This window comes from Petaurus breviceps, unplaced genomic scaffold (genome assembly GCF_028583685.1).
Source record: "Petaurus breviceps papuanus isolate PSGF00001 unplaced genomic scaffold, PetGlider_PUasm1.0 490, whole genome shotgun sequence".
In the NCBI taxonomy this organism is placed as follows: Eukaryota; Metazoa; Chordata; class Mammalia; order Diprotodontia; family Petauridae; genus Petaurus; species Petaurus breviceps.
In genome coordinates this window covers 30,913,691-30,933,282 of record NW_027186352.1, presented here as the reverse complement: position 1 = coordinate 30,933,282, position 19,592 = coordinate 30,913,691, and the positions used below count along the sequence as shown (strand labels likewise).

Here is a 19,592-nt window from a genome sequence, read left to right as displayed (position 1 = left end):
TTCTTAACCTCTCTCTGGGTTTATTTATCCCTTATCCTTCATTCTGATCCCCTTGCCACGCTACAAGGGCCTAGTTACCCATGAGGCTGCTCTGCTTAAGAGGCAAGAAGGGAATTTTGGCTGTTATTGGCACGATTGAATTTATTTTTGGGAATTACCAAAGGTCAGTTTGAGGAGAAAAGAAACCATAGGGAGATTTTTTTCTGTGTGTATACAAAATAAGAAAGAAAATCATGTTGAAAAAGGCCCCCATGTGAATTGATGATTAGAATGTTTGATTTACTTTTGAAATCTAGCTAAATGGGAACATTAAAATAGAACATCCGGTATCTAAGAGGTATAATATGCCTTCTGAGTACTTGAAGTGGCCATGAAATGTCTTCTCTGAGGCATTTGTTCTTCTTTTCTATGCCTTAAATTAAAATGAAAAAAGAAAACTTGCTTTTATAGAGTTTGTTTAGAGCCAGATTTTGGTGGTCATGTTCTGTTAAAATTCCCATGCTTCATGTTCACATTCACAATGGTGGGGAGCCCTGAAATTCTGCCCTGTGTCAGGATTCACTGTTTTGATGCCCCTGGGATTTTTCCTACTTGAATTATTTTTAGTGTTAGATTTCCACTAGGTGTCAGGGTTGGCCAATACTTCAGTTTCCATTGATTTCTCAGCCTAGGCTGTTTGCTGTTTAAATTAGAAAATGTATTAGACTGCATGAAATTTGGGAATGTGTGCAGTGATGGATGGCATCTAGAAACATGACTAATTAGCTTGCCTGCATGGCTGGGTGCTGAGTTCATTACTAAGGAGAGCTTACTTTAGCATAGGGATAAATGTTACTGTCTTGACTGTCATGGCCTTGGTCCAAGTTTTGGTCCCATTGAATGGGGCCTTTCATAACGAGGATTCCTATTCTTGGTAATTGGTCATTATTGTTCATTCTAGAGCAATATCCTTCAGAAGAAGACTGTTTTTGCCTTATATTTGTATCCCCAATGCTAAACCAAGAGCCTGGTACATTGTAAACACCAAATAAATGCTTGTTGATTGATTGATGGAGACATGGGAGAATTGTATGTTTGTTGTAGTCTTAGCCTTACTTCTGAGAAAAGATTAATGCTAGAATAGCTCACATTTAGCTAGGGATAGAAGCTAGAGGGCTAGCCTTGGATTCTGAAGAACTTGGGTTCAAATCCTGTTTATAAAACATATAGGCTATGTGATTCTGGGCAGATCACTGAACTTTTCAGTGCCCTAGGTAACTCTTCAAAACTCTAAGTTAAACATGCTGATCTGCATGTGTGGAGTGAGTTTCCATTTTGAGAATTTCCAACATTGATGAAATTACAGTTTTAGACCAAAAAGAAAAACTTACTACTTTATTGTGACAACTCCATTCAGCAGGTCTCTACTTTGTATGGAAGATAATAGAGTTAGAGCTAGGAGAGAACTTAGCAGCCATTTTGTCCAACCCCTTCATTTTACAGATGAGGAAACTGAGGCCTGGAGATGTCAAGTGACTTAGGTGGGATGACACAGGCAGTAAGTAGCAGGTTGGATCCGAACTCAATTTCTCTGACTGAATAACTAGTACTCTTTCCATTATACATAATTATCTTAGTATGCAGGTCTTGGAGGGTCGCCTGAGCTTTGGAGAGGTTAAGTGTTGTACACAGTGATTGTTATTAATTGATTTGAAACTTTCTCTCCTCTTCTTCATCTACCCCAACTGTCCCCCTTTCATTATATCTTAGTGATTTTGGGGATATTTTCCACCTTTTTTCTTTTCTTTTTTTTGGAGGGGGCAATTAGGGTTAAGTGACTTGCCCAAGGTCACATGGCTAGTAAGTGTTAAGTGTCTAATGCTGAATTTGAACTCAGATCCTCTTGACTCCAGGGCCTGTGCTCTATTCACTGCACCACATAGCCTCCCCTCACCTTTTTCAGTATTAGCTTTTGGAAGGGATTGTTTTTAGGAGTGTTTCTACCTCTCAGGGATTCCCAAGGTGTTCCTTGGGTAGGGGAGCAAACCCCTATTTCTCTATTCCTCTAAAGACTGATCTTAATAATAACCTTGTTAGGTTATGGGGGTGGAGATAGTGACTGATTAGGTGGTGATTTGGAGAGAATGAGTCAAGTTGAAGGGAGAAGATGAGACCACATGATGCACAGTGAAACTGGCAGACTTTCTGGGTTTCCTGGGACTATGCTAGCTAGCTTCCTTATAGCTGAGCTGTTTGGATATCTGGGTTCTCTTGTACTGGTAAAAATCTTGACTAGCCCAACTTTGTCACTGGTGCAATATTTTGATATCTAAGTCAGGAAGCATAAAGGAAGATGAGAATAATGGTAAGGGGGAGTCAGAAATGATGCCAACGATTCATCAAAGAAATTGTGACTGTGTCATTAGAAGACCTTCTCACTGGTGGCACATATAGGTGTTTAATAAATTCTTATTGACTGACTGATTGAGACTGGTAGGACTGAGTCTTTGTTTCAAAGGTTATCAACTGGAGAAGAAATATGTGTAAGTCATAGGACCTACAGCTGGAGGGGACTAGAAGGATCATCTAGTCCAATTCCCCCATTTTACAGATGAGGAAATTGGCGCTCAGAGGTTAAATGACTCACTCAAGATCACTTAGTAAGTTACTGAACTGGGGTTTGAAAGCATGTTTTCTACCACTAAGTTGAGAGTTCTTTTCCTCATGCCATTCTGCTGTTTGGGTCCATGGACAGAAGGAGGAACCATTTATGGAAGCTACAGAGAGTTAGACTTTTGACTCAATATAAATAAGTTTTCTTACAATGAAAATTGCCCAAAAAGTGTAATGGGCTACCTCAAGGAACTGTAAATCATCTTTTTAGAGCTGGAAGGGATATTAGAGTCAGTAAGTCAGTTAGTTAATCAGTAAACATTTATTAAGAGCTCTCCCATGTCCCAGGCACTTTGTCAAGCACCGAAGATGCAAAGAAAAGCAAAGGACTCTCTGCTCTCAGGGAGCTCCCAGTCTAATTGGGAACATAACATACAAATCATGTATGAATGAACTATGGGCAGGATAAGTAGGAAGTAAGCCACAGAAGGGAGACAACAGAACAAACGGGGAATCAGGAAAGAGTGTCAGTGGAAAGTGAGACTTCAGCTGGTGCCTGAAGAAGGCCAGGGAGGCCAGGAGCTGGAGATGGAAGTGGGGGGTTGTCATCTAATCAACATCCTTATTTTATAGATATGGAAAGTGAGGTTTTGAGAAGTTTTGATTTGCCTATGATCAGAAAGGTAGCAAGTACTAAGAAAGGATTGGAACCAAGATCATCCTGACTCCATGTTCAGCACTGTACAGTATGCAAAATGCCTTTCCAATGGTTGATTCTCTACCACCAGTGGTCTTCAAGTAGAATCTGGGTGATTAAGAGGGGATCTCTACTTAGGTACATAACCGTTGAGGTCCTGTCCAACTCTGAGAATCTATAATTTTAAGCAACAATTCCTGAGATCCTCTCTGAATTGTGGGAAAGGGAGCTAACATTCAACCTAACAATACGGAGTGTTGACTTTGTAATTTTGTATTCTACCATCAAAGTTTGGAACCCTTATAAAACTCATTCCTTCTTCAAAATTTTCTGGATCCATCTGGTTAAGAATCATAGCTTATATTTGTGAACTTTTCTCTCCTGGGAGAACTCACTGTATTGACATGATATGTATACACTATAGTAAAATGGCTACTCATTTACATTCGCACACCAATGCAGGAATTCTCCTTCTTATCATTAATGCTCGATTTTAGGTCATCTGATCTCATTGGCCCCCAATTAGGGCAAAGCATATCTGACTCTAGGTTTGCTTACACAAGCCCTAGTCCTGAGATGTCACACATCCAAATTCTAGAATTATCAATTTTAGAAATGAAAGCAACCTTAGAGAACTTTGTAGTCCCACCTCAACATTTTTACTGATGAGAAAACTCAAGGTCAGTGATTGAATGTGATTTTTAAGTGAGTAAGCTGTAGAGTCAGAATCCAAATACAGATCTTTTGCCTCTGAATCCAGTGTCTTTTCCTTTGGTTCATGATGACTTTTATTGAATCATTATCTTATCTGTCAATCTAATTCTACCCATCTTTTTAGGTCCCACTCAATTCTGACCTCCTTCATGGAGAGTTACCCAACTCTGCCCCACGCTTCCAACACAGAACTCTGTGAATAGCAGACACTTAATGGGTATTTGCTGAATAACTGAAAGGCTGAATCATAATCTTGTACATAGACTAAAGTTTGTTCTACAATCTAGCATTTGATTTTATTTGAGCATAACTCAAAGTTACTTGTTTTAAGTTACATTTAATTGCAAATTACAGTGTAAGATTGGTGGAGGTTGAATGATCACTTGTCTGAGATATTGTTGAGGTGAATCATGCTCAAGTATGGTTGGTACCAGATGACCAGACTGACATTCTTTGATTCACATAAACGATAGAAGCATAAACTAGTATATTGCTTGGCACATAGTAAACATCAAATCTTTGAATACCAAGCATACAACCTATGACTCTATGTATCTATCATCTCTCTGTATTTGTTATCTGCCTATATATTTTTATTGTCATTATCTGTCTATCTCTCTCTCTCTATCTATCAATCATCTATCTGTCTAGATTTTAAGGTTATGAAGGACTTAACAGGTCATATAATCCAATTTCAGCTCTCTCATCATAGATTTTGAGCTCAAAGGGTCCTTAGAAGTCATAAAGTCCAACTTTTTCACTTTACAGATGAAGAAACTGAGGCTGAAAAAGATTAACCAATTTATCCAGGATCATAAAGATACTAAGTAATGGAGATGAAATATAAATCTAGGGTCACTAGATCCAGATGCAGCACTCCTCCAAAATGCCCCAAGAGAGGTGAATTATTTTGCTCAGGTATACATGGGTTACATGAGTTATAGAGCTGAGACTAAAGATTGCATCTCCAACCCTTTGCACTCCACCATAATGCCTCAGTTACAAAGTAGAGGTAAGCAAGGTAGACAGTCACTTACAGTACCACACATGATGGAGGATGCAAAATTATAGCAATTACTTTTCACTAAATGGACATATTTTGAATGCCAGAAAACTCTAGTCTTCATGACACACAGGTTTTTAAATGGGGATATTTCTGTTGCATATGATTAAAGATGAATATGGATAGTAACGAAAGGAACTGAAGCATGATGGTTAGAAAGACTTGAGTTTGAGACCTGCCTCAGTGACTTGTGGTCTATTTAACTCTGAGCAAGTCATTGGATCTTTTTCCATCCCATTTAGTTGTAAAATTCATTTAATAGCTGTATCCACCTTATAATGCTGTTGCAACCAAATGAGCTTACATGTGTAAAGCATTTTAAAAGCCTCAAGCCACTTTATACACATTGATTATTATTAATAAGTCCTCCTTCTGACACATACTAGCCAGGTAATCATGGACAACTCATGCAATTTCTCAATGTACCAAGCAGCTTTCTAAGACTAAGTTATGGATGAGTTATTGCTCTGTATCAGTGGATGGAGTTTTCACACTAGAAGTTCCTTATATTGATTAAATCACATGTACAGACCTTTCTTTCCCCCTAAACACAAAATAATATGTGTGCTTGTACATATGTATATATGAGCAATGATCAATTATTACACACAATATCCAAAAATATTGTAGTTCTGCTCAGTTCTAACCACTTTGAAGATAGAAGATGTCTTATAATTATTCTCTACTTTTCTCCATGACTAGCACAGAGCCAGGCATGAAGTATGGGCTCAATGAGTTAAACTGAGGTTTTTTTTTTTAAAAAGAGATTTGGCAGTTAGTACTCTCTGTCATTGAATGTCTATAGCAAGAACAAACCAATGTACTCTCCCCACTCCCCCCATATGGGGGGTGTTTGGCTGTGATATATTAAAGGTGGCATGTCTTAGGCAAAGAATAAAATGGAAGTCTTGAGTGCTTGTAGTCATGACAATCCGTTGTGGAAGAAGGGTCCTAGACTTGATGTTCTGGCTGAGGGCCAACTCTTGTAATTACATACTGTGTACCAAAAATTTCCCATTATTTCAGTTGGATGCAATTTATTTATTTATTTTTTTAAAGCAATCGGGGTTAAGTAACTTGCTCAAGGTTACACAGCCAGTTATTTCTGGGTGTGGTGCTAAGTGTCTGAGCCTGGATTCCATCTCCAGGTCATCCCAACACTGAAGCCGGTGCTCTTACTCGCTGTGCTACCTGGCCACCCCACGTTGGATGTAATTTAACAGGATATCATACCTTCTTTTAAGATGATTTTCAATGTTAAGCAGTTGTTGCTTTCTTTCAAAAAGATGCTAAGTCCATCTTTGCAGAGAATACCAACAGGGCATTGCATATTTAGTACCTTGGAGAGCACCATTTGTCCTCAAGTCTTCTCTTTGCCCTTATTTGATTCTTATATGGCATGGCATCCAGTCTACTCACCATATTGGTCATCTTCTGAATATTCTGAGGCTTTCCCTTTTTAAAATGTAATGCCCAGGAATGATCATATCCCTCTAAATGTTGCAATACTAGATCAAGGTATGGTGGAACATTCACCTTGAAAATTATAGCTTGATGCAGAGTAAGATTAAATTCACTTTTTTTTGGCTTTCTATTGGCTTGCATTGAGCTTGCAGTCTACAAGAACTTCCAAATCTTTTTCAAAGAAGAAATTGTGTAGCCATGTGTCTCCCGTCCTGAAGCAGCAACATTTGAAGCAGGGTTTTCTTAATAAAGGAGGCATGATGCTGATTTATTTAATGGGTGTATTACAAACAGCACAAAGAATAGAAAGTAAGAGATGCCAGGCATAATCTTTAAGTATGTCAGGAGTTAAGGACATGGGGGTATTAGGAATCATAGACAGACCTGGAGGGAATGTTCAGGTATTTATCACAGCTCACTCATTATACAGATGAAGATTTTTAGGCTTAACAAGTTAGAGGATTTATCCAAGGTCACAAAGTAATAAATGGTCATGCTTAAACTCCAAATTCATAAGTATTCCCCACTATAGCATATTACTTCTTATCTTAGTTTTTTTTTGTAATGGATTTTTGGAAAAATATTGCTTGGCTGGGCATGTGAGTGTAGTGAAATATAGCTAAGAAAAAAAAACTGTTTCGGTGAATTGGTCTCTGTTTTTAACAGGAATTAAAGTGACTTAAATGCACCATATTTTTCTGGAGAAATGTCATAAATAATGTATTATTTGTGTGAGCAGGTCAACTGTATACACAATATGTTACAGTCATCCATACAGTAATACATTGTGCCATCACTCATAACACCTCTCCTTAGGGTTTAGGAGAGCACCCCTACTCTCATCCCAAAGGCTCACAGGTTATCTGATATAATGTAGACTCTTGAGTAGAATGATAGTAGGAATTGTTATATTCATTGTCTTTGAATTGCTAAGGCCTAGGGCAGTCCCTGACATAGAGGTAGTGACTTCTTTCAAGGCCTCACTTTCCTTACCTGATTCATTGATTGCTATATTTCTTGAGAAGGCATATAAATATAGCAGCTCACCCATTTGACTCTTTTGTTCAGGACAATCCCAGCCCTGGTTCTTCATAGTAGCAGTGGCGTGCAATGTGCTCTAAAGATCTTCAGATGTACCTCAGACCCATGCACCTGAAAGGCCAGCTCATTGGAAGGGCATGGATGCATTTCATAATGATAGATTGCCTTAGGGGTTTTAAATTCGATATTTGTTGTTGCAGTGAGGTGCAGTGTGAGGTGCACTGGGTATAAAGCCAGAGGACCTGGGTTGGAATATCAATTCTTCTATTTACTATTCTTCTGACTTAAGTCACTTTTCCTCTTGAGACTTCAGCTTCCTCATTTTTAAATAAGGAGACTGCAATAGATGAATTCTAAATCTATCATACTATGATAGTGTGATCTAACTTACCTTGGGCAGCTAGATGGCAAAGTGGATAGAGTGTTAGACCTGGAGTTAGGAAGATCTGAGATCAAATCCAGCCTCAGACATTTTCTAGCTGCACAATCCTGGGCAATTTGCTTAATACTGTTTGACTCAGTTTCCTCATCTGTAAAGTGAGCTGGAGAAGGAAATGGCAAACCACTGCAGCATCTTTGTCAAAGAAAGCCCCAAAGGGGGTCACAAAGAGTTGGACACAACTGAAAACCACTGAAGAATAACAATAATCATGACCTAAGACCGAGAAGATGTAGCACAAAGACTTGAACAGCCTGAAAACAAAACCACAGGAGCTGTCATGGTTCATAGCCCAGAGGGCAATGTCTCTTTTAGATCATCCCTCCCCAAAGTAAACACAGTAGTGACAGAACCCTTCTAGTCATTGCCTCAATTCTATATGCCAGAGTATATGTTTTTGGTGAGACAATAAGGATTAAGTGACTCCCCCAGGGTCACAAAGCTATCATGTGTCAATTGTCTGAGGCCTGATTTGAGCTCAGGTCCTCCTGACTCCCAGACTGGTGCTCTATCCACTGTACCACCTAGCTGCCTCCACCAGAGAACTTTTGTTCTATTTTCTTCCCTCACAGAGTAGGAAAGAAAAATCTCCATATAGCATAAGGATAGAAAAGAGGAAATAGAATGATGTTGCCAGAGGAGTTGGCAACTCCTTAAGGGGAGGGGCCAGTTATTCTTTGTCTTCCTATCCCCTTGTTTAGAAAAGTGCCTGTCCCAGGGAGCACTTACTAAGGGAATGTTGTTTGATTGATTGCTTTATTGGCTATCACAAAAATATAAAGCAGAATTTCTTATCAGGATTATTCAACCCTAGAATGGAGGCTGTTACATCTTTCTTTCTAAAGATCTTAGAGGGTTAACTGTAGACCACTCTCCTGTTGTTTTGTGGCTATCTGATCTAGAGGCCAGTTGGCCAAGGAAAACAGAAAGATTATCTCTAAGTGGGAACTTTTAAATACTTAGTCTTGTGCTTCTAAAGACTGAAAATCTACTTAAGGTTAAGCGCCTATTCAATGAAATATGCTAATTATCCTACTAGGAGAGAATGCCCCCAACTCCATGTTCTGTCCAACTGTCACTGAACTGTAAAAAGTCCTTTCCTTTTATTTCTCATCTTTTTTAAAAATATGTTCAGCCTACCTTTAGTGGGTGGGGAAACTCATCAGAGTTATAACTAGGGTGGGACAGCTGGGACTTTTCACCAGGGTACCAAATTTAGATGACTGTGAAAACATTTGTAGCCTTTTGACAGTGTAGAAATAACAAAGCTCTGTTTGCAAGAATAATGAGTTGAAATAATAGGCTACCAGATGGTGGTCTGGGTTATATTCCTTATCCTTTTCCACCTGGCAGACTCTGCAGCAGTGCTTTTAGCCCACCTTTCCACCCCCCACAACTGAGTTCATGTATCAGGTATGGTTTTTGGTTCTTACCTCAAGTGCAAGAATTCCTTCTTATGAATTACAACCCAAGTGGTTTATTGTTCTTGGCCATTCAATTATACAATAAGTATTCATTAAATGCCTACCATGAGCCTAAAAGCTTGTCAGGTGCTGTGCTAGGTGTTATGGATACAAAGACAGAGAATGTTATATCCAACAACAATGAATCATTTTATAGAAGTCCTTTAATCAAAGTCTTAGCAAACACGATTATTTTATACCTCCTATTACCCACTTCCCTGGTGATCTCAAAACACTCTAGACTTCATTTTAAAATTGTACATCATACCAGAGTCAAAACCCTGCTTATACCACATGTATCTTGTCTCTCATTCAATTATGAAGTCACTTGTTCCCAGGAGGAAAGGCATGTATGTGTAGGTGTGTGTTTGTTTATGTGCCCATACACCCCCCCTCCATAATTTCATGATAAAGAGATAGCAGGCAGTTGACAAATGACTCAAGGTCATGCCATGTTGGGGCAGATCCAGGATTTAAGCTTCACATTTCTTAATCCTGAGCCCGTTACAATACCCATTTTACTACTACATAAACCACTAAACTTTATGGAGTGATTGCTTTTTCTTTAGTTACAGTGAAAAGAAAAAAACTGTGGGGTATATCTATCCTACTAGGATAAATTTCTCCAAATTTGTATTTGAATGAACAAACGATATGCTGACGACTATGCGGGTGCTTTTCCTTTTGAAATTTGAATATAACTACCTGCCCCCCCCCACCCTCACCATCCTGCTTCTTTCACATATTCTAGTGAACTTATTTCCTATCCATGCCTGTCCATGCTGAGCTGTGTCCCTTCCTCACTTTCTCTTGACATCATGAGGGACACACAGGCTGTCCCCTCGTTAGCACTCTTTCTTTCTCTTTCAGCATGGGAAGAGTGTTATTCCTTTTTTTTTCCCTCATCTGTTTCTTCAATGACTCCCCTTCCTTTTTTTTTTGAGAGGAGAAGGTAGGGCAATTTGGGTTAAATGACTTCCCTAAGGTCACATGGCTAGTTTTTTTGTATGTGTATGTTAAGTGTCTGAGGCCGGATCTGAACTCAGGTCCTTCTGACTCCAGGGCCGGTGCTCCATTCACTGCAGCACCTAGCCACCCCGACTCCCCTTCCTTTGTTTCTCTTTGAAAAGAGCCCTGGCTCTGGAAACATAAAAACAGGCATGAAAATTCCAGCCTTGCTACTTGCTATGAACTGATCTTGGGCAAATCAGGTAACATCTCAGATGCTCATTTTCTTTATCTAGAAAATGAACAGACCTGTCTAGATGGCTTCTGAGGATCCTGCCAACTCAAGATTTATGTTTCTATCATGTTGGGAAAGTCACGGGATCTCTCTGGGGCTCAGTTTCCTCAATGCTAAAAGGTAACCTCTAAGGTCCCTTCTAGCTTAAAATTTGTCATCTAAAAACTACATGGCTCAGTGGGTAGCACTCAGTGCTCTGCCTGGAGTTCAAATCTAGTTTCATACATTCACTAGCTGGGTGACCCTGGGCAAGTCACATAAGCTGTGTTGGCCTTAATCTGCTGAAGAAGGAAATGGCAAACCGCTCTCTCTTTTCCAAGAAAGCCCCATGGAATCACAGAAGAGTTGGGCACAATTGGACAACAAGTGAGATGGTTGGGATAGGTGGCCTCTGAGTTCCCTTTGAACTCTATATTCTGGAGCCTATCATCTTGGACAAGTAAAAAAAGCTCAGTTTCTCCATCTGTAAAATGAGAGGGTTGGACGGCATGGTTTCTGAGGCTCCTTGCTGAACTAAATCTGCGACCCTGTGATCTTTGTTGGTAATGTGTATCTGCCTGCTCTCACCTGCCGGGGGCCTCTCCAGGGCCTTCTGGGTAATTGTGATTCCCAGTTCCTCAGAGACTGTAGTGTTCCACAAGTCACTGCCATACAACAATGATAGCAATTGACATTAATACATGCCTTCAAAGTTAGCAAAATGCTTTCTAGCATCTCAGGTGAACCTCATGACAGCCCGCTGAAGCAGATACTCTGGATTTCATTATCCTCTTCTGAAGGACAAGGCTTTAAGTAACTTGCCTAAACAGGGTCAACCAGTAAGGCTCAGAAGCAGGGTATGAAAAGGTATATTCTTGGATCCAAACCTATTCCTCCAGCCACTATGCCTGGCAGTGACATCAGCGGTCAGAATATTCTAGGATAGTTCTGTTGTGTTTGCAACATTCCAAAGAGGCCCCTCTGGAGTCCCAAGATTGGACTTTCTCCTTCCAATTGCCTCCTGGAGTTTGGTTTCTCAGCAGGACTTTGGGAAGAATGGAAGAATGGAATCTGATAAGCTGCATGCAGCAGGAGAGATTTATGGAATCTTTTACAAGGTTGTTTGTGATGAGATATTTTGCCTAGTGGGCAGCTTGTAACTGTTTTATATAGGGAAATGTAGAGATATTTAATGTTTTGTTGTGGGATGTTTTTAAAGTTTACAAGGCAGAATAGAAATTTCTGAGGTCATAAAAGTGTCACTGCATCAAGGTGATTACTGGTCTGTGCTTTCCAAATTGGCTTGCCCTGTTCATTGATTCAATTTCATCCACTAAATATTAACTACCTACTGTGTGTTAGAGATTACTGGGTGTGTAAAGAGAAAAAGCCAATCAACAAACATATATTAATTGTCTATGTGCTAGAATAGCAGTGGGCACTGCAAAGACAAAAACAACCAATCAGCAAGCATTTATTAGGCACCTACGATGTGAAATCCCTGTACTATGTGATAAGAGATCCCAAAACAGAAATGAAACTCCTTGTCTTCAGTGAAAAAACTGGTGCCTCAAGGAGCTTAGAGTAATGTTGGGATGTAGGAATTATATGCAACATAAACAGAAAAATAAGTACAGGGTAATAATCATAGCAGCTAACAGTGTTTAAGGTTTTGAAAATATTCATATAAATTATCTCTTTTGAAGCCATAACAACTTTGATATTTTGATCCGATAACTCTAGGCACTATTATTATAATACCCATTTGACTTACAAGAAAACTGAGGCTCATATACAACTAGAAAGCATAAGAGACCCATTTGAACTCAGATCTTTCTGACTCAAAGTCCAGTGCTCTGTCTTCTACATGATAGGTAATTTGTTACCAGAGAGAGCACTCACAATGGGAAGAATCCCAGAAGACTTCATGTAGAGGTGGCACTGAAGAGGAATCTTTAATAAAACTAGGGATCCTGAGAGACCTCAGTGAGAGACTTCCAAGCATTAGGGACAGTTTGGTGTGATTTCCTGCTCCTCCAGTATGTCATTCAGATCCCAAATTTGTGGAATAACTACTGGGCTAGTATAATGCCAACACAATATTCACAGTGCTGATGTTGACTGTAAATATGCCAGTGTAGTTCTCAATTGCAAAACATAACAGACTCTACATATAGAAGGCAGAAGCAAAACATTTATTCAGACACCAGAAAACCAAATCCATCATGTAGCAAAGGAGTTAATACACCATAGCATAGTATGAAGCCACACCATCCTTTAGCCTTCCCATAAACAAACACTCACAAATCTAGCTCTCTGCTTGCCTGCTATCCTCTCTCTCCCACCATCCAGAGGCTGACTCCAAGCTTCCTGTGGGCTCTGCTCCTCCCTTTAGCAAACTCCCCCCAGAAAAGGCTCCATGTGATTACATTCAGCCTGTTAGGGGACAGGGAACATCTTTCAAGCAGGGAAGATCTTCAAATTCCCTCGCCATTACAGCTAGTTTGGTTGGAATTAGGTATGTGAAAATAACTAATAGCATCAAGTGTGGAAGATAGATTGGAGTAACTGGTGAAAAGGTCTTCTCCATATCATTGTGTAGGTTTCAAGTTGTATTTGAAGAGGAAAAAGACTTCAGGAGAAGTGGTTTAGATCATGACAGAGAGTCATTGTTGGCTCCAGCTTTCCTCATGGTCACTATAGTCATGGGTACAGTATTGCCAGGACTCTGGGTGTGCTTGGGGTAATCATCAGCAAATCTCTTAGTCATGTCCAAACACTGAATCCAAATATTGAAATGTTGAATCCAAATCTTTCTGAAATAACTAAGGAAAGAACTCAAATTTCTGTTATAATTTAACTGTATGTTTTCTCCATCAAAATAAGTTTTATGAAATAGGTAGTACAGATATTATCACCTCAATTTTATAGGTGGGGAAATAGAGTCCTTGAGAGTTGATGTGCCTGCCAGGATCCCAAGGCTAGAGAGCAATTTTCTAGTGCTCTGTTTGCCATATTTCCCCTCTTTTTGTAGCTTTATCTAGGTTCCTAAGCATGACTGGCATCTTCCCAGAAGTCTAGAATGAGCTTTGGTGGACAAATATCAGTAGTCAGTAACGGTAGTGGTCCTGAAGAATTTCAATCCTAAATAAATGCAATAAGCTTTCTTGAGGGTGAGTTGTTTCTAGAACACTTTCACTCTTTCTCTTTTCCTGGTGGAGCCATTTGCAAAGTGCCTGGCACACCATTCAGTTCAGTCATTTTTCATTCATGTCCAACTCTTCATGACCCCATTCTGGGTTTTCTTTGGCAAAGATACTGGAGTGGTTTGCTATTTTCCTCTCCAGCTTATTTTACAGATGAGGAAACTGAGGCAAGCAGAGTTAAGTGACTAGCCCAGAGTCACACAGTTAATAAGTATCTGAGGCTAGATTTGAACTCAGTAAAATAAATCTTCCTGACTCCAGGCCTGGCATTCTATCCACTGTGCCACCTAGCTGCCCTGGCACAAAGTAGACAGTTAATACTTGTTCTCTCCCCTCCTCCCCTTCCTGGTTGGGCTTCAGGGAGATGGAGCCTTAACACCTCTGGGATTCACAGGAGACCTGTAGCATTATAACCTTCTTGTGTTTCTCAAGGTCTTGGAGAAATCCTGGGCACAATCTTGCACTTGAGTTGTTCAGAACATTGGTTTGAATGACAAAATGGAAGATCGGGAAATCCCACCTAGAATACTTTCAGAGAATGTGTGAGAGCTTGGGTGCTTTCTTATAAGTGGAAAGTCAATAGTCATTCTATCTTCAGGTAGAAGGTACAAAGGCATTGTAATACATTAATGGCATTAAGTAGTTCACAGGCCCAAAGCACTTGCATTAAAACCACCTTGTAAGGTGGTTAGTGCAAGAATTGTTACCCCTATTTAACAGAGGATAATACTGAGACCTAGGGAGCTTTAATAATCACCACAAAATGATAGAGTACAATATTCTTTTTTAAAAATGAAGTACCCGGGGTGGCCAGGTAGTAGAGCAAGTAAGAGCACTGGCCCCAGTGTCGGGATGACCTGGGGATCGAATCTAGGCTCAGACACTTAGCACCCACCCATAAATAACTGGCCGTGTAACCTTGAGCAAGTTACTTAACCCCAATTGCTTTAAAAAAAATGAAGTACCCATTTTATGGAGACAATTGTACATGAGGATAGGAGCAGATAGCTTAAATAACACAGGACCCCTTCTCTGAAGGACAGCACAGATAACTGTAATGCATGTCATTATATAATTAAAAAGCTACAATCCCAAGAGCTTTAGGAAGTTGCAATACACAGCTAGTAAAAGTTGGGGGCTATGATGTTTAAGCAGAGCATTTTATTAATTTTCACCATGCCGTTTCATTTTTGCCAAGATTTCCGGGCCTTGTGAGCCAGTAGCAGGATCACAGTAGTGGAGGCAAAATTGGGATGGAAATGAATTTTCATGTGGTATCTCTTATGGAATAGTGAAAAGAATGCTGCATTTGGATCTAGAGAATCTAGATTCCAATCCCATCTCCACTATCACCCACATGATGTTGCGTAAGTCACTTCTCCAGCGCGGGCTTCTGTGAATTTGAGGAGCTGGAGCAAATAACTCCAGAAATCCCTTTTGGCTCTAGAGCTATGATTCTGTGGCTATCTGATCTTGAGTAAGACTATTCCCATCTCTGGGCCTTTAGTTCTAGAGCTATGACTATATGATTATCTGATCTTGAGTAAGACACTTCCTATGACTGGGCCTTAGTTTCCTCATCTGTAAAATGAGAGGGTTGGACTAGATGACCCCTGAACCCTTTCTGGTTCTAGGTTTATGATTGTGAGCTATACTTGTCCTTACCATAGAATGTAAATGGACAAGTTAATGTCTATACCATAATAAGTATTTATTAATATTCATCTCATTAGGTGACAGTACCTGTGATTTTATTGCTGTTGCATGCACAAATCCCCCCTGCTAGCAACTTAAAGTCTTAGACAGTTGCCTTGGACCCTGAAAGGAAGGAAACAAGTATATATTAAGCTACTATTATATGCCAGGCACTGCACTAAGTGCTTTACAACAACCCAGGGAGGTAGGTGCTATTATTAAACCCCATTTTCCAGTTGAGGAAACTGAGGTGGACAGAGCTTAAGTGACTTGCTTAGGATCACACAGCTAGTGACTATATGGGGCCAGATTTGAACTCAGGTCTTCTTGAGTCCAGGCCCAGTACACCAGTACACTTGAATCTATCCACTATACCACCAGTACTGGCTTGCCCAGGCCAGGAACCTACTATGTGTCAGAGATGAGACTTGAATCCAGGTGTTGTTAATGCCAAGGCCAGCTTTTTAGATGATATGCCAGAATGTTTCTCTTATTAATTAATTAATATAATCATTAATTACAATAGTTGGCATTTATTTAACTCTTGAAACCTTGCAATGCTACTTCAGGAGAAGGTGCAGACCTAAATTGGTAGATGGACTTCCCTCCCATTGGAGTTGCCTAGACCAGTGATACCAAAGGTCCAATCTCTATCCCAAACCACTTGCAATGACTTTACACGCACTATCTCATTGGATCACCGGATCAAACTGTGTGAGTCAGTCACAGCTGAAGAAACTCAAACCCAGATCAGTGAAGACATTTGCCTCTGGTAACAAAACTAATAAAAGTTCCCGTTTTCCCTCCTTTGCTGATGCCCAGGGGTCACACAGAGATGGTAGACCCAATTAGGGGTGGCTGAGTATGCAGGTATAGGAGTATGGTGGGGGGAAAGATCCAGTATGGGAGCCTATACCTAGTGTTTGTCTCAAATGGTAGAGGGCCCAGGTGGTACTGACCTAATAACCCTTTCTTCTGGGCATTGGGGACATCACCTGGCCTGAGTGCTGCTGAGTGAGCATTCACACATTCAGAGATGAAATGGGGAAGTATTGTAATCTCACATAGACTCAGTAACCAACTGCAACCAGGCCTGTGGCAAAATTGATTTCAAGGGTGGAAGATGATGAAGATGGTCCCACATAGGTCTGAGGACAGTCCCTCTATGGGTACAGTCATGCTAAGAGAAGAGGGGGAACCCTGCAAGGGCTAGGGAATGGAAGGGAAGTACCCTCCAGGTGTGACCGAGAATGGTTATGCTGCACCTTGTTGAATATCAAAAAGCAAAATAGGACCATAGTTGTCACTGTGCAGAAGGGCTTTGCCTCATACAGGGAGTGCATGCCCCTGGATGTTGGCACTTTGGAACAAAACCTATTTTTCCCTCTGCTCACATTACATATGTATATGGTCAGCTTGTGATACATCCCTCTCCATATGTAGAAAAGAAAATGCCGAATGAATGCTAGCCTTCCTTTGTCCAGTGGAAAGATGCCTGCTCCTGCTCGGGCTCCTCCCATCAGAGGCAGTGTCATTAGCATTCCCATAGTGCTGTTGGCCCTGATTCAAAGGATGTGTGGTGGCAGCTTCAATGAATCCAATGGTCCTGCCCTCAATCTGCTGACAGCGGGGCTTCTGAACACGAGCACACCAATCACACCTGTCGTTTTCTGCTGACAGGAGGCAGTTTGTTTGACTGAGGCTGTGTGCCCTGAGGCTTGTCTAATATGCAATGAGAACTTCAATTTCGAGCTTATTATTTAAGCATTCTATTTGGGATCTCTGAAACAATCATTTCCTGAGCATTTCTGTGTTTCAGTATTGGTACCGAAGAGGAAATTGACTAGCTGCCTGCTGTCTTTGGTGTCCTAAACTCGGCTGTGGTAGGAGTCTTTCGGAAGCCTATGGTTCTGCATTGCATTTATCCTGGAGGAAAAAGGCCTTCCAGAAGATGGAGCACCCTTACTAGTCTGCTCAGCACTGTCTCCAATAAGTGTGTGTGTGTTCGTGCACGCGTGCACATAAGCAGATTTACTGTGGTGATCTCCAAATACAAATGGTGCAAAAATATAAATTAACCTAATTTATATCCTTCAAGTTCTTGATTACTCTTCAGGTAGGTCTTCAGAAATGCAGTTATGTAAACAGATTTTCATTTCTTTCCAGCAAAATGAAAGCTCATTAAATTAATAGCATTGTACTGATACTTGTTAGTATATTTTTCTAGATCGAGATTATAGGACATACGGAGGCATTTTCTTCCTTTTGACTATATTATAAACCTGATCTACCTTCCTGCCACTCTCCTTTTTGGTTGGAATATTCAATATTGGTATATGGCAATTTTCTCCAAGTACATGCTCCTTTGATAACTGTGGCATTTGGTAGTATCACAGCTAAGGATTTGTCATCTACTTCATTACAAAACCTCTGTTCCAAAAGAACTGTATGAGCGTTTTGGAGACAGACTCAATGAAGTAGGCAACGATCTGTGCTGTGTGCACAAAGGCAGTAAAATAGTCAGATTGTGAGGGGCATCTGGCCCTGGAAATTATGGAATTAGTGACCAATGGTTCTGAAAAACATGGAGGCCAACGTGGAATTCTTTCATTCTTTGTATTTGTACCCACAGTGCCTAGCGTAGTGCCTAGTACACAGCAGGTGCTTAATAAATGCTGATGAGTTGAGGGGGAAAGAAGAAAACACATAAGGCAGGGATTTGTGAGAGTTGGAATAGTTGTCATTTTGAACAATGCTTTTCTTTTTTGTTCTTCCTAGGAATAAAGAAGGACAATCAGTCAGTCTACAAGCATTTAGTAAGCACCTGTTAATACCACTTGCTGTGCTAGGCCCTGGGAATACAAATACAAAGAATGAAACCCCTCCCCCCCAGTCACAAGAAGCTAACATTTTAATGGGGCTCACAACAAGGACATACATAAGTATATACAGAATGAACATAAAGAAAATAAATAAAAACAGAGACAAAATAGTTAAAATCAAGGTAGTTTGAAAGGGAAGACATTATCAATTGTGTGTGTGTGTGCGTGTGTGTGTAGGACTCTATTCCATTCTCAAGAGATGGAATCTATAAATGTCCATGCTTGGATCAGAGTCATTCAGATCGACTTTAGCAAAGGATATGCTAAGGTGACAACTTACAGCTTAATATGTAGGCCAGATTGTAGGAGGCCCTAACAGGCTAAAGAGTTGAATTTTGATGAATAAGCAATAGGGAACTATGGAAGGTTGGCACTTCATCTACTATCTCTGGGTGTTTACACTGGCAGTTCCCAAAGCTTGGAATTCACTTGGTCTTCATTGCTGTCCAATAGAGTCACTCTCTTCCATTAATTTTTTTTCACAAGGAACATAGTTTGAAGTCACTTTGACTAAGTGATATATAAATCTTTTTTCTGTAATATCCATTTTTAAAATTTTGAATTCCAAATTCTTTCCCTCCTTCTAGTTCCTTTCCCTACCTATTGAAAGGGCAACTTTATGATACCAGTTACACATATGAAGCCTTGCAAAACACATTTCCATATTAGCCATGTTCCAAAAAAGCAAGAAAAAAATCTGCTTCAGTCTTCACTCAGAGTTTATCGGTTCTCCTTCTGGAGGTAGGTAACATTTTTTACTATGCGTCCTTTGGAATTGTGGTAGATCGTTGTACTGATCAGACTACCTAAGTTTTTCACAGCTGATCATTACAATCTTGCTTTTACTGTATGTCATATTCTCCAGGTTCTGCTCACTAAGTCTTCTCAGGTTTTTCTGAATAATTGATCTCTTCCTTCAAGATGGAACTCAGGTACTACTTTCTCCTTTAAGTCTTTCCTAATATTCCCAACTTCTGGTGGCATTTCTTCTAAATTGCTTTGTATTTGATCACTTTTAATTTATTTGAATCAGTTACTAAAATATTTATTCTTCCTAGGTGTCTATTTCCTTGTTTTCTCTCCCAGGCATTTGATCACTTTTGTGTATTTGATC

General features: G+C 40.0%; 1 protein-coding gene across 3 annotated transcripts in view; it reads left to right on the top strand.

The window, feature by feature from the left end:
• Positions 1 to 19,592, top strand: part of CTNNA3 (catenin alpha 3) — a 2,053,326-nt gene that overhangs the window by 140,611 nt on the left and 1,893,123 nt on the right. The gene's annotated exons all lie outside the window — the stretch shown is intronic.